The 12777-nt window shown below is 39.5% G+C and overlaps 1 protein-coding gene across 2 annotated transcripts in view; it reads left to right on the top strand.

Annotated features, from left to right (window-relative positions):
* TBL1X (transducin beta like 1 X-linked) overlaps positions 1-12777 on the top strand; it is a 190022-nt gene that overhangs the window by 40379 nt on the left and 136866 nt on the right. The gene's annotated exons all lie outside the window — the stretch shown is intronic.

The raw sequence follows: 12777 nt of genomic DNA, 5'->3' as shown, positions 1-12777 counted from the left end.
TTATTTAACAGGCTTGATCATCAGGAAGGCATAGAGGTCTTTAAGTAAATATTAGTATCTTGCATAATTTTCCTGTTGCTCTGAGTAGACAACATAATCTTTTCTGGCCTTTTTTTTCTTTCTTTTTTTTTTTTTAAGAGGAATTTGACTCATATGTCAGGTAGCTGCAAACAAAAAATCTAATCCTGCAAAGACCAAAGCATGCAAGAAATTTTCTCAGATAAGCATTTTACTGACATTGAGATTGCTGAGGTGAATATTGGTTCACTGCATGTAGTACGAAATCCTTGAGTGGCATCATTGGCTCTTAGAAGTGTGAAGGTGTCTGACAGCTGTCAGCTTTAAAATATTTTTTATCTTTATATAAAAAATTACTTCAATTAAAGCACTCCCATGTGTATTATCAGAGAAGATAAGAATTCTCTGAAGTGTTTCTTTTAAAAGCCTTTCTCAGAGGTCTTACTATGCAAAATACACATCTTCTTGTATCTAGACCAATTTTCAGAGGCTTTGACTATTCAGTTTAGTCTGATATGCACCATACGAGTCTATTGAATAAAATATACATAGATTAAAATTTCTATGATACTACCTTTAAAAAAAAATTCTTCATCAGTAGGTCCTGCAGGAATAGTATAAAATTATATCACAATAATGTTTTTTGTTCCACACTGATACTTTTTGTAGTAGCCTAGTTTAACACTTGATACCATTTGGCTCAGTAATAGTATCAGGTATTTAGGTCCAGCCAATTCATATTAGGAGTTACTCAGTTTCTACAATGCAAATATTTCTACAGATCTTTCAACAAAGCTGTAACTTAGTATCTCAACAACCAACTTTATGTGCTAAATATGGGGTACTCTCTTCTATGGAGAATCCCCTGTACTTTGAGTATATTTCCTTGTACTCAGCTATTTTGTGTTCCTAAGAGACTGAGTCTTCTTGGTGTAGAGGTTCAGCATGGTTTGGTTTCAAACTCTGGGTGTGGGAAACCTTGCCACGTGTCACCAGTGACAACCTGGAACAAGTGGTGCCTCAGTGTAAATAATAGTGTCCCACAAGGTTCAGTGTTGTTTAACTTGTTCATCAGTGACTTGGATGAGAGGGCAGATTCCTCCTCAGCAAGTTCACTGACAACACAAAGCTGTGAGGAGTGGCTGATACTCCTTGTGAGGAGTGCTGTGCAGCCCTTCAGAAGGATCTGGACAGGCTGGAGAGATGGGCAGGGAAGAACTGCCTGAAATTCAGGAAAGGCAGGGTCCTGCACCTGGGGAAGAACAAGCAGAGAAAGCAGCTCTGTGGACCTGGGTGTGCTGATGGACAACCATCTGTCCATGAGCCAGCAGTGTGTCCTAGTGGCCAAGAAGGCCAGTGGTATCCTGGGGGGCATTAGGGAGAACATTGCCAGTGGGGAGGTGATCCTGCCCCTCTGCTCAGCCCTGGTGAGGCCACAGCTGGAATGCTGTGTCCAGCTCTGTGATCCTCAGGACAGGAGAGATATGGAGCTCCTGGAGCTGGTCCAATGGAGGGCAACAAAGATGACTGAGAGACTGGAGTCTCTTATGAGGAAAGGCTGAGAGAGCTGTATCTGCTCAGCCTTGAGGAGAGACAATTGGCACGGGACCTAAACAATGTCTATCAGTATCTGCAGGGAGGTGTCAAGAGGACGGAGCCAGGCTCTGCTTGGTGGTGCCAAGCAATAGGACAAGAGGCAATGGGCAGAAAATGAAGCACAGGAAGTTCCACCTGAACATGAGGAAGAACTTTGCTGTGCGAGTGACCACACAACTGGAACAGGTGGCCCAGAGAGGTTGTGGAGTCTCCTTCATGGGACATATTCAAGAACCATCTGGACACAATCCTGTTGGATCAGATGTCCCTACCAGTGGTCCCTTCCAACCTTACCTATTGTGTGATGAATTTACTTGATAACATTGAATAATTTCACTAGGATATCCTAAAAATGATGGGAGATCTAGTTGATAGTCCACTGCTCAGTGTCTGAGTGGCCAGCTGGTTACTTTGTGTGGAGAACTTCAGTGGGTCTTTATGGAATGAGTAGTATCAGGAAATTGTACTTGCTGTGCTGCTGCTTTGATGCAAAATTCAGGAGAGTAAACTGAAGGAAGTAATTTTGGTCTTGTGTGTTTTGCTTTTAATCTTCTGAATAAATTTAAGTTTACTGTAAATTTATCAAAGTTAGGAAGCTCAAGCCAAAATCATTACTGAAGTCATGCCCCTGGCAAACCTGGTAAAATACCACTCATAACATTTTTGAGTGCTCCTCCTGTAGTTTCTTTCTTCCTTTTTATAGCCATATTGTTCCTGGTTTTTGGATTATTATCCCACCTGACATCTGCATATGCTGAGACCTTTCCCTGTATTAGTTGTATACTTTCATATCATGCATGTATATGCATACTGCATTTACAACGTACATTAATCACAAGATACTCTTCAGTGTTAGAAAGGAGTGTGCTGTAGATAAACATATGTTTAGGAGCTTTAGATTCCCCGGATTTGAAGGGCATTGGGCTTGCTAATGTAGGCATAGGCTCTGTGTTGGGCTTATGCTTCTTTTTTTTTTTTTTTTTTTTGACAATTTGGATGTAAAGATTAAAAAGTAAAGTTGCAAGGTTAGTCAGAAGGAATGAGTGGGACCTAGTGACTAGAAATAGAAGTATTGATGAGAATTTGTCCAAGTGTGTTGTGGTTTCAGAAACCTCTTTCTTTCATGCTAACATCAAAACCACTGCTCAGATATAGATAATTTAGTATTCTTGAGACTGCAAAACCTCTTTCTTTCATGCTAACATCAAAAACACTGCTCAGATATAGATAATTCAGTATTCTTGAGATATTAATTGAAAGATCAAGCACCATAAGGCAGCAATGCAAACTTCCTTAATTTAGTCTCATAACTGTGTATTATCCCTGGCCAGTAAAGGTAATTTACTGTAAATCACTGTGATTCTTGTGCTTCCTGATAACAGCATATCACATTGTCAGTTTGAAACACTGCCTGCTCATTTTGCTTGCAAACTGTGATGCTTCTTTTTTGTACATATACATACAAAGATCGCAGTATCTGTTTGTATACATGCAAACTGTATGCCTTATTTGCAAATGTGTCTTGACAAATGTATTTTCCAATTAACAATGTGAGTGCATTTTACTGGTGGGACTTTATAAGAGGTACATACATTTGTGTTCAGATAGAAGTGAAATTTTGAATTCTTCTGGATATGCTGCTAGTTTTCTGCATGAGATTCCATATTGGAAGTAAAAAGTAGTATCTCTTAGTATAGATAGTAAGATGTATCCATGTTAGTGTCTGTTAGGATGAATGGCTAGTATTAGTAGTGTCTGTTGTATGGAAACTGAAATTTTGATACATAAATATAATGTACATAGATCCCAACTTCAAAGACCAGGAAATAGTCGTCCTGGTTTGCAGATTCCTTACTTTTTGTCAGTATAAGTCAAGCATGAACTCAGTCGAAAGTATGTGTATTTTATATTCCAGGTGTCATAGACCTCACCAGAATTGTGCCTGATATTTATCTGCAATTTCAGGGAAGCATAGCCTTTTCCATTATCAGAGACCAAAGGGCCAAATTTATACATTCAGATCATGATAATGAGCACAGAGGACAGAAAACCATCTTTGCAAGCTGGGACAAATTACACTAATGCAGTTTATTAGAATGCTGTGTGGTGCTGCAGTTTTGTGTGAGATGGGTCATGATCAGCCTTGGGAGAACTGGGTGTAGGATGGATTTTCATCACTTCTGTTGTAAAATGAAACCTAAGCCAGCATGGACAGGTTTTCCCCTTACTGCTGCTGGGCAGTGAGGTAGCTGGGAAGAGTATCTACCTCTTCCTGTAGCTGACTCAGCTCAGCTGGCCAGCAGTAATGTGCTGGGTCATGCCAGTTCAGTTGCTTCTGGTCCATACCTTCCTTCAGCAATGCATGAAAGTGCTCTGAAAACTTAAATATCTAGAAGGTGCATATTTCATCTGTGGAAGCAGTGTAGAGAGTTGTCTACAATTTCTGTGAGGTAGTGCACAGCTGCAGTATTTAGTTTTATAAGCACTGAATTCTATACCATGGGCTATTAGCAGAAATTATCCTGTCTGCCTTAGCTATTTCTGAGCTGTTTCCAGTACCAGTAATGGGTTACTCTGTGAAGTTGGATCTAAACAGGAAATGGTTAAGCTATATATGTGATAATGAGTGAAAAGGAGAAATCAAGTTTGAGCGTAGCTAAGATACTTATTTTCTGAGAAGGAAGTGTTCTGCTTGACTAGAATGCTTGCTTTATTTATAGAAAAAAGCTCCCGTGGCCTTAGCTCACAGGACAGTTCTGGCTCTGCTAGTTGCTTGGTAAGAAAAAATACTTTTTGGAATGCGTCTGCAAAACATTCATGGCATTTCTTGGCAAATAAAAGATCCTGAGCATTAAGGGAAAGTAGTTCTTGTTTTGTCTAGTTCTAGTAATGTTCGTGTTTTGGGCAAACTTTCCACAAAGATAGGATTTTTTTGGGAGTATTTGATTGTAATAGTGAAACTAACACTATGGTGTGAGTAGCTAAAACCTACTGACTTGTGTAGACACCACCAAGCTGTTGGGTAACCAACCAGTTAGTCCCTTTGTCCATCATGATTCTTTGACTTTGTGCTCCTGCAATTTTAGATTTTCTGTGCCTTTTTCTTGTGAAACCAGGAGACTGACATTTCCAGTATGATCTAAATTTTTGAACAAAAAGAGCATTCAAGTTATAAACTCAGAATCCTGTATACATTTTTCAGGAGAATATATCAGTGTAGAAGTGGTTATCATTGGGCAGCTTTTGCTCTGGCAGCTAAGAGCAAGTATGTGTGGGAGGGGGTGGTCTAGCACCTAGTGACTTGTCTGGGTGGAATTGCCACAAAAAGGCAATTTCAGTGCTGGCTGAAGGCATAGAAACAAAGTGGGTGGAGATTTGGCCTTTCTGGGTATCTTCTGTGTGGCTCCTGAGCAGGCTGATGTGGTAGACAAGTGGCCATACAGAACCACCCATTTAGAAATTATTTTTGAGTGCAAGCACAGGCATTTGGTGTGGAGTATCAAGAGTGCTTGTTACTGTGCACTGTGTAGTTCATCTGCTTGCTGCTGGGGTTCAGAGGTGTATATTTAGGATTAAGAATCTGAAAGTCTCAGTTGCTAATTCAGCTCTGCAAGCCCTCAGTGCCTTGTCTGAGACAGGTCACACTTATCTGTATCTCAGTATGCAAATATCTAAAATGAGGAGAACATCTGTTAAGATCATAGGAGGTTGTGTAGATGATTTAATGGTTGTAGCAGTCTGAATTAGGTAAAGTGCTGTGATAATGCCACTAAGATGGCTCTAAGCCACCGGTGTGATGCTGCTGTGAGTCTAATGTGCTTCTGCAATGCATTAGACATGATACTTTTGGAGAGAGAGAGAGAGAAATGCTAATAGCATTTCCTAAAGCCTCCCTGAAACCTCATTTGTAATAATGTGTCTGGTGATCTTTGCAGTGAGCAGAAAGATGGTCTTAGATTGGAGCAGGTGCAAAGACAGTTTAATAAGCTACACAGATTTATTCTGGAATGACAGTAGAAAGTTAAGTTATTACATGTGTCTTTGGATTTGAAGTATTGAGGTCTCCAAGGGGTCTGAAGGGAGACTGAAACTGCTTGTTTTGATTATATTTATTTGGCATTAACAACATGCTTCAGTCTTTTCAGTGGTTGCTAGTGGATAAGAGAAGCATGCTATTTCTGCTCTTCTTCCAAACCCTTTAATAACAACGTATTTTACTTGTCCCCTGTTGTAGTCCCCACCTTCTAACATCCATCATGGAACCAATTACTAGATCTGGGGTCAGGAATGAATAGAACATACAATTTTTGTTCTTTTTTTGTTGTGTTAACCATGGTCCACTTACCGTGATCATTTAGGAGAAGTTTCTACTTTGCAATTACTAAAAACATGCAGCTATTGCAAAGACATATAAAATAGCAAGTTGTAAAGCTGTAGTATAATTGTAGCCTTTCCTATAGCTATTTTGCCTTTTGTAGGGTATTGAGAAGCATTTTGTGGGGTTTAGATACACAGTGGAAACTGCAGAACTGAACATTGATCATGTGGTTGCCTACAGTTACATGTTCATCCCGAAAGGGTCATCCTGTGTCTCTGAGCTGTGCTGGGACACAGTGGAATGTCCAGCATTCCTTCTGCTACTCAAACTGGACTGTTTGGTGCAGTCTGCTTGGTGCAGAGAAGTTTCTCAGTCATCTGTCACCTCCTGTACCCCAGAAGAACCGTTCTCAATAAGTGATGTTTTGCAGTTTGGTTATCACTCTGCCTTTGCATTTTTGGCCTTTCTGTGAGAAACTAGACTTGCAGGGAAGTCAGCATATCATCAGTGACCTCAGATTCAGGGAGAGAACTACAGAAGCAAAATGAGATGCGAAATTCTTTCAAAAGCTCTAAATTTGGTATTAGGTAACCAGAATGTGGGCAGGAAGCAAAGAAAAATAAGTGCTTCCATTAGGTTGTCTTGTTTTTTTCAGAAAGCTGCAGCCTGAGAGGGCCATAGTATTTATAACATATTCATGGCATAGCTGCTTCCTGGTAAGTGTGCAACAGGAGGAAGTGTTGTTCTTAAATTAGTAAGTGAAAAAGTGGCTGATAAAGGATGGGGTACAGATTTCTAGATTTTATTCCAGACGGGACTTAAAGAGAAAGTTTCATTTCAGTGTCTAATTGGAGGACCAGACAGAAAAGTAAAATATAATTTCCTGTGTTGATAGGCTCAGGCTACCATCAAACATTCAGTTGGCTGTGAAAAGGCTCTATGCTTTATATGATTATTGTCATTAAAAAAATATTTTAGGGAATGGCTATAATGTAAGCCTTGAGTATTTGTAACATACCTTGTTAGGCAGTGGTGTAATCTCAAGGAAGAGAACTAGTAAAGTAGGATATTGTTCCTGCTTCTTCTAGTAACTTGCCATGTGGTTTTACACATATTTCAGAAGAAGAGAAATAACTTTCAGTAGATAATGTTATAATTGAGGCCAGTTGAACATCACTTTTATTTTTTAACATAAAAAAGCAGTAGCTCCCATTCAGGATGAATTTCCTTTCAAAAATGAACTGAGTTCAGAAGACTGTACTTCTACTTGGCTGACTAAATATAATAGCAAATCTTTCAAAAATTCTGGCCGTAACATTTACATTAGACTGTTAAAATGGATCTGACTTATAATTTACTTTGAGATCAAATACAAAAAATGTGCTAGGGATTATGTTTTAATTGAAGGGACTTGTACTGTGGAAAATTTCTTTCTGTTCAACACCTTACAGATCATTAATCTGGGTGGAAGAATGCACTGAAACCTTTCATGGACAATAGTGTGACAGCAACTGCACTGTTTATATTTAAACATCTCTATTACTTTCTAGCAATGCCCTTCACGATGAATTCCTGTAATTAGTGGTTCCTGAAAGTATCAACACCTCCTCTCTCCCTCAGCTCTCTGAAGTGTGAAGCTCAAGGATCAAAGAAATGTTAACTATTTTGGCTGTAGGCTTGTATAAAGTATAATCCCAGATCACTTGTTTGCTGGAATGTTCTAGGACTTACCTGTGTAACCAAGTTAACTAGCAGCAGCCAGACTATGACAACTATAGTGATGATGCTGAAATCTTCTAGAGCAATCTGAGCTTGCTCTAGAAAGAGATGTTCTGAGGTGAGCTGGGATTCTTTTGGATGAAGATTGTTAAGCAAAAAACCTTTTTACTGCCAAACACTCCCCACCAGACCCTTTAATGGAAGATTTAAACTAGTTCATTGTATGATTCTGTCATTATTATAATGGTAAATTTTCCATGTCAGGAAACCATTAGATGGTGAGAATCATTATTTTCCTTCTTCTTGCAGGCTTTGGGGAGGCACAGGCTCTTTTGATTTTGACAAAGTGGGGAAAGGGGTGATTCTTGTCTTCATACTTGTGGGTTTTGGGGGAAAATGATGGACCTTCATTTGTAAATTATTGTCTTGATCTTTCTGGCAAGGACCTGTGTGTGGGTGTGAACTAAGTGTATTTTTCATGTCACTGGTGATGGAAACTAGAATATAAACATCGTGGTACAAGGGATGCCAGGAACTTGTGAGGAAGGGAAAAAATCAGAGTAGAAAGATTTCCTAAAATAAAAGGAGGCAAGTAGTTAGAGTTGTTCTATCTATGGCTTTTTGATCAGTTTACCAGTGATTTTTTTTTTTTTTGTTTATTTTGAGGGGTTTCATGTTATGTATGTGTTAGGGTTTTTGTATTTATTTAATTCAGAATCAATCTACTACTGATAACTGTGTTATTAATTTCCTGTTCTCCTAGCTAGCAAACCCATTTGACTGTACTGATTAATAGGATACTCAGAGTGCCAACCTTGGAGTAATGCCTCAGATCACAAGTGATAATTGGCTTCTGTATGAGTTGTAGTCATTGCATTAGTTAGGTTTTGAAGCCCAGTTCCCAGAGCATGATTCATATTGACTGTCCTCCTTTCTCCATGGGAAGTGACAGTGGTGAATTTCCAGGCAATACTGGGGATGGGAGTCAGGATAACTAAATCTCTTCCTGCCCTCAACACCAGCAGGAAATATAAGTAGTGGAAGAACGAGCAGTTCTATGAATTAAATATATTTATATGACTGTTTGAGGCCTCTTCAGAAGATATAAGAAATCTTACATTATCCTAACACATATGTTTCGATGTTGAGTGCTTTTCAGCAAGATCCAAGTATTTTGAACATTTTTATTTCCCTGTTGCATTTGGGATCAAATAAAGATAACTAGATACCACTTTAGCATGAAAGTGTACTTAATGCAATGTGGCTCAACAGAGGAATGAGTGATTTATTTGTAAATACTATGTTGATTAATGATATTAAATTTATACTTTTTTTTTGGACACAAAAAGGGTTGTGGGAAGGTTATGTTGTTGTAGTGTACCTAAATATTTTTGATAATTTGCTATTTAAATAGAAAAAAATAACTACTCTATGGGATTTTTTTTCAGTTGAATCAGGGAGATATTTTTTCTTTTTAGATTCAATGTTGGAAGAACCAAAATGTAATAGAAATTTCTCTTCAGCAGAAAACTTCTAGCACTGAATTATTCATCTGTACTCATGAAGTGTGCTCTGATTAAATGGCCACAGTAGCAGTAATACAGTAGTAGCATAGGAGGGATCTGTCCATATTCCAGGAGTGCAGCACAGGCACTCTATCTATCTACCCACCCAGCTCCATGGAAAGGGATGTGGGTGTTCTGGGGGGCAGCAGGTTCCATGTGAGAGAGCAGTGTGCTGCTGTGGCAAGGGATGCCAGCAGGATGCTGGGCTGCAGCAACAGGGGAATCACCAGCAGAGATGAGTTAAGGGTCATTGTCCCACTCTGCTCCGTGCTTGCCAGGCCACACCGGGAGTGCTGCACTCACTTTTGGTCCCTGCTGTGCAAAAACGTGAGCACAGGCTGGGGAGGGTCCAGAGAGGGGCCACAAAGATGAGCAAAGGACTGGGGACCTGCCACGTGAGGCAGGGCTGAGAGAGTGGAGTGGGTCCAGTCTTGTGCAAAGGCTCAGTGGCTACAGGGATGGTGGAAACTCCCTTTTTACCAGGAGTGCCATGGAAAAGATGAAGGGTAATGATTAAAAGTTACTCTTGCTTAGATGCTGATGGAACACAAGAGGAAAAATTTTCATAATGGGAGCAATCAGCCATGAGAATAATGTTTCCAGGGAAGCTGTGGATTCCTCAGCATTGGACCCTTCTAAGATTTGTCTGGACAGGGTGCTGGGCCTTCTTACCTAGACTGTGCTTCTGCCATGGAAGGTTGGATCAGATGATTCAAGAGGTCACTTCCAACCTGGTATTCTGTAATATTCTAAAATCATCTTAAATTCAGCCTAAATTAACCTAAGCGCTCACACCAAAGACAGGGAAGTTTGAAACAGAATAGGAAGATGTCTTTGGTTAGCTCATACTTTGTGGCAAAAGTAGATGAAGGTATGCTACAATCTACTTTCTTCTGTAGAATAATAATAAGAACACTTATCCTTGGTAAATAGTGCCAAGAAAACCTTGTTTTTAATTAAATCCCCTTTTCCCCTCCCCCACAGTACTTAATGTATTTGGCTGAATCAAGGGCTGTTTTCTCTTTGGAAAAAATGTTTTAAAAACGTGTAAGTAACTTGCTGTTAAGTTAGATGTAGATTGAGTTTAGGTTGAGACTTAGACTCTAAGTAACTTCATTGTGGTTCATTGTAGAAGTATTTTGTTTTTAAATTTAAAAGATGGATGGTGTTAATCTAACAGCAAGACAGAAGTAGCTACAGTCCACAAAGCCTTCATACAGGTGTCTTGACATCTAAGTATATTGGAGTCTGTAGTGAGGTATTTAAATGCCTAAAATTCTATTTCTGCACTGCTGGTTTGGCTTTTCTTCTGCCCCAGTTCTGGGGTCCTGAAATTGTGTTGCTGCTCATTAGCCCTTGTACAGATCTCTTTAACACCCGTCATTAGAAGGGAGTTCTGCACAAAGCGTAGCAGCCATGGCTGTGGCATGCTAATCACAAAGACTGCGTAGGAACCAGGAAAACACGTGGACTTAGCTGTTGAGAAGAAATTTGGAAACTGCCAGGGCAGGAGGGAAGCACAGGAAGTGAGTGGGGGAGTAAAGAAGTGGGAAAAACATTGGAAGGTGAAAAGTGATATGGAAAAACGAAGAGATCTGTGAAGGGTGCAGAAAGCTGAGAGATTAAAAGGAATGCTGGTACAGGAGAGCTGGAAGCTCATGGGACTCTGGTTACAGGGTCGGAGCAATATATAGTGTAATGGAGTTGTTGAAAATGAAGTGGTCACTGAAATGAGGCAGGACTGGGATCCCAAATAGGAAACTGAGCCTAAAGACAGGAGTGGATGGAGGCAGTAGCACATGTCCACAGGACTGGCAATAATGAGGCTTGGATGAGAAGTTTTGAGGGAGACTGAATATCTGTATTGAGCAAGACAGAGCTACTCCATTTCAATGGCTACTGTCTTTAAAAAACCAAGCTCAGAAAGCTGCCTTGAGTAAAGAGCTACAAAGAGCAAGTCCTGCAAAGCTGGGAAAGCACAGAATTTAGATTGTCTAAAATATGTTAACTGAGCTCCCCTGGACATTTGCATTACGATACAGTTTTAAATTCTATGATCTCAGGATTGTATGGGCTTTCCAAGTGGAACAGATGTGTATGAAGACTGCAGCAAAGAAGGACAGGTCTCTGGAAACCTGCTTTTATTTGTTGTAGAAACCCTAAGACAGGTAGTGAATGGGGCAGCTCACAAGTGAGGGGAGACATGTGTCACCTTAACTAAGGAAACTAGGTGGATGCAGCTTATAGAAAGCTAAATACTCTGAAAAAGAGTTTTAGGAACCTGGTTGAACAGCAAAGTTTGTAATGCTCCTGATTCTGAAGTTTTCTTGTCTCTGGGATCACATGATGCCCTTGGCAGGGGTGTGTTGTTACCTGGCAGCACCGAAGGGAGCTCTGTCCAAGAAAGGGCATTTCTGTCCTCAGAGTGCTGTTCTGGAAAGCACAGGGTAGCCTGGAGCAGTGAGTGCGTAGAGCTGTGTGACCATGTGGAATGCAGCCACTGGGTAGAGTTTCACATCTCTCTTCTAGCTACTGTATTCACTGAATAAGCCTGGGGTTCTGTGGGAAAAAAACCTGTGTGTTATCACCTAATATAAAGTCAGTCAAACTAGATTTGAGCAAGGGTGCCCAATTAACTACAAATCCTTGGAAAAAAAAAAAAACCAAAAAAACCAAAAAACAAAAAAACAGAAGAAGATTCTGAAGAGCTTACCTAAAGAATTTGTTAGTTTCCACATCATTGAATACCTGTCTTCTATTAGGATTTTATTTAAGAGTGTTGATGTGTGTATATAACTTCTTTTGACTTCTGTTTCTTTAATTGGTATGCTTTCTGTACATTTCTTGTGGGAAAATATGTGCAGAAAACCTAGGAAATTCTGGGAAGTATGGTTACAGTCAGTTTTTTAATTTCTGTTGACTTCTGATAAAATTTTCTTTGAAAAATTGTACCTTGCTTAATTTCCCAATTATATATTTACTTGCATGATGGAGAAGATGAAAAATTATTTTCTTTTGATCTGATGTAATTGGAGCTGTATTTTAGGGGAGCTAATTCAATCTTATCTGATTATATCCTTACCATGGTCAAAAGTAAGGCTGCAATTGCTATTTAAGGAGACTGGTTACAGAGGTTGTGTCATATCAAATACATTGCTTTTCTACTCTCTTACTGTTAAGTGGGCTGCTCTAAATTAGATGGTCTAATTCTGGAAAATCTGAATACGTGCAGGTGGACTTTTGTGTCAGCAAAGCCACACTTATTTAATTGGCGCTCCATATGTCTGCAAAAATTGATTCCATATGGTTGAATGGCACATTTTGAAAATGTTTTTAAAATTCATACTAGTGCCAGGAGAAAGAATAACTCTATTTTTTGAGCTCCTTAACTGACAGTGCACCTGTACACGAACCTTCTTTCAATTTTTAAAGCGGTAATTGAATATGTGGGATTTGCTTGTCACATGTTAACAGCTTTAAGGTAGTTTAAATATATAGCTAACAAAGGCTTAACTGTGTGTTCTCTGTTTATACTCCTGAAAACAAGTGATGAAATATACC

The sequence above is a fragment of the Passer domesticus genome, chromosome 2 (assembly GCF_036417665.1).
Source record: "Passer domesticus isolate bPasDom1 chromosome 2, bPasDom1.hap1, whole genome shotgun sequence".
Lineage (NCBI taxonomy): Eukaryota > Metazoa > Chordata > Aves > Passeriformes > Passeridae > Passer > Passer domesticus.
Note: the sequence above shows the minus strand (reverse complement) of the source record. Positions and strands in the feature narration are given on the sequence as shown.